The sequence below is a fragment of the Gossypium arboreum genome, chromosome 6 (genome assembly GCF_025698485.1).
Source record: "Gossypium arboreum isolate Shixiya-1 chromosome 6, ASM2569848v2, whole genome shotgun sequence".
NCBI lineage: Eukaryota > Viridiplantae > Streptophyta > Magnoliopsida > Malvales > Malvaceae > Gossypium > Gossypium arboreum.
The window spans coordinates 21,269,484-21,272,971 of NC_069075.1; the positions used below are offsets into that span (position 1 = coordinate 21,269,484).

Consider the following 3,488-nt stretch of genomic DNA (forward strand, 5'->3'; position numbering starts at 1 on the left):
ATTAAGAAAATATGTTTGTATTTTAGACTTATTACTAGAGCATTACATACTAAAGCTTGGATTGTGTTTTAACAGTAAATTTATGTTACTTTTAATTGTTGAAAAGAGGTTTGGTAGTCTTTGGCAGTAGCTGTAGGTCAGATGAAACAGGCAAGAAGTGGAAAAGAGAACGAATGAGGTGAAACATTGTCATGGCAAATGGTGGGACAGATTGCCAACAGAAATGTCATGGCAATTCCAGGAAGATGATGCAACACTCAATCCACAAAGCATTCTCAGCCTGCTGTACGTGTACCCGATAAATCACCCAAAAAAAGAGGAGCAAAATATGTGTGCTGAGAGGGACATATCTACCCTATAAAAGAAGGAAAGAAAATAGAAGACGGAAACATCGATTGTAAGGAGAAAATAAACAAAAGAGAATGGCTCCTCTCTCTGCAACAGAATCCTATGGAGAAATTGCATGGAAAATTTAGAAGAGAATAAAAGGGTAGTAGCTAAAAAGAGGAAATCACAATCGCGAAGAAGGGGAAGACAAATCTGCCCTAGGTTTTGCGTAAAATCTTGAGAAGAAGCAAGAGTGTAACGAAAACTTCCTGCAGTTTTGGCTTTGTTCTATTTTTCTTGGATTTCATTTCTGTGATTTGTAAAACTTGAAGAACATTGATGAATGATTTAATTTTGGATTTCATTGCCCAACCCATGAGCTAATTACCTTTGGGTTGGAATTATTTGGGTGAATTTTGAATTATATGTAATGCCCATGATATAATTTTGAATAAAATTATTGTTTCATTTGATTTATGCTTATTTTGAATGCATGAAAGCAAGCTCTAGACATATTTGACTATATGCTATCTTATTAGATGGATTTGAATCTAAAAGGATTAAATACATTAGATTCTTAATCGGTTGATACAGGCGAATATTCAAAAGAATAATTGCAGCACTTTAGACATAGAAGTTGTGATCCGTATAAATGAAGAACGTTAGTGTGGTTATCATTCGTGAGTCTTGTAGAAATATACAAACTCGGGATAATAACTACAATCTAACTTTCGAAAGAAGTAGACTGCAGTAGTAATTCTATAGGTAATAGTTAGTCAAAATTTTGCCATGGAACTATCATGTTATGGAAATATTCCCTGAGTAATTCCAACCTTTATCATTCAATAGCAGAAATACTCTCTACTTATTCTTTCTGAATTTCCATGACATTTTGATTGCTTTGTCATTTTTCAGTTATAATTGATATTATTAGTTCATTCATTAATTTCCTTCATCAATTTATACTATGTTTCTTTTGCATAGTTTAATTAGTTAACTCTACAGTAAAACTTTACCTATTGTAATCAATTTTTGATCCCTGTGGAGACGATACTTACTCATTATTATATTACTTGAATCAGCATGTACACTTGCACAATTGCATTATATTTACATGCAACAAGTTTTTGGTGCCGTTGCCCCGAATCGAAACATTAGTGAAAATTGGTTTGTTGTTATCTATTTAATTTTTGTTAGTTTAGTTTAATTAATTGTTTTCATTTTTCTTTTTTAGGTCTATGCTAGTGCATGCATAGAAATATTCTAGAGAATACAGAGTACTATTTTGATCCAGAGATTGAGAGAACCTTAAAGTGAAGGAGAAAAGAGTTGTGAGATATGGCAAGAATTAGAAATGATTTAGGTAGAAAAGATCCAGTACCTCAGAATGGAAGGGATGCTAATATTCCTCGAATTGTAGATGAGAGAGATAGACCCATTAGAGAACATGTAGTTTCAATCTTAGATGATCTGAATCCAGCAATTGTTAGGCCACACATTCTAGCTGAACAGTTTGAATTAAAGCCAATGATGTTTCAAATGTTGCAAACTGTAGGGTAGTTCAGTGAATTACATACGAAAGATCCACAACTCCACTAATGACTTTTTTTGAAAGTTTACGATTAATTTAGGTAGCAAGGTGTTCTAGAAGATGCCCTACGACTGAAGTCATTCCTTTGCTCATTACGAGATCGTGCTAGAGCATGGTTAAATGCATTGTCGTCAAGTATGGTGGCATCATGGAATGAACTATTTCAGAGGTTTCCGCTAAGATATAATCCTCCTAACATGATTTCCAAGTTGAGGAATGACATTACATCGTGTAAACAATCAGAGGATGACACATTATATGATGCATGGGAATGATTCAATGAGCAACTGAGAAAATGCTCGATTCATGGTTTCCTGCATTGGATGCAAGTAGAAATGTTTTACAATGGATTGAATGCTCACACAAGAATGATTGTTGACAAATTTTCCAATAGGACTTTACTCAATAGATCATACAACAAGGCATATGAAATTTTGGAAAGGATAGCAAATAACGATTATCAATACCCCACTACCAAAGTTGGAATTGGCAGAAGAGTTGCAGGAGCAATGGATCTTCATGCAATTACATCTCTAACAACTCAGGTATCATCTTTAACAAATATGATTAAAACACTGAAAAGGCTATCTATAGTGCCGAAAATGAAAGCAGCAAAGTTAGCATGTGTTTACCATGGAGAAGATCATGTTTTTGATGAATGCCTATTGAACCCAGCCTCAGTTTATTACATGGGGAATTTTAATCGCAATAATAACAACCTATACTCCAACACATACAATCCAGGGTTGAAAAACATCCTAATTTTATTTGGATTCATCAAGGGGTGAGAAATACCAGTAATGTCATTCGACAGAATACTGCAAGTGTATCACCTGGGTATAATCAAACTTTGCCACGGTAAAATGCCCAGCAAAATTTAGCTTCAAGTTCTTCAACTATGGAAGCTTTACTGGAAGAATATATTCCCAAGAATAATGCTATCAATTAGAGCCAGGCTGCATCTTTAAGAGCTTTGGAAAATCAAGTAGGGCAAAGTGCCACTGCATTGAATTCCAGACAGCAAGGAGAATTTCCATGTGACATTGAGAGTTCTTAATCTCATGGGAAGGAACAATGCAAAGCCATTACACTTCAAAGTGGTACTAAGCTTTTAGGAGTTTTGAATGACACCATTATTGAAGAAGGAATTTCAACTTTTGTACATGAAAATAATTCAGAATCAGTAGGGAAGCAAGCTACAAAGGAAAAGAGCAACTAGAAAAACGCCAAAACAAATGCAACTTGTATTACTGTTAAAAATGCCATGGCTGAAGAGGATAACTCAAGAATTAATCATGAAAAGATTGCAGAACCAATTGAAAAGCATACAACACCTGAAAATGATCAGCAGAAAAATGTTGTGGCAAAATCAAATCATGTTCCCAACAAAAATGCGACGGCAAAACAATATCAGCAACCTGAAGGACGACCAACTCCACCATGTCCTTAGCTAATTGATGTTCAGAAAGGCAAACTAATTATGAGGGTGAATTTCGATGCCTTGAAATGTGTTGATGAGAGTGAAGATTGCCATGCCATTGGTTTACTAGAAATGATAGTGGGAGAAAAG

The 3,488-nt window shown here is 34.8% G+C and overlaps 1 non-coding gene across 1 annotated transcript; it reads right to left on the reverse strand.

Moving 5' to 3' along the window:
- Positions 1–2,124: 2,124 nt before the first annotated feature.
- Positions 2,125–2,231, reverse strand: LOC128294565 (small nucleolar RNA R71). Its single transcript, XR_008284875.1, has one exon. It is a non-coding gene; the product is annotated as a small nucleolar RNA R71 (small nucleolar RNA).
- Positions 2,232–3,488: the final 1,257 nt, after the last annotated feature.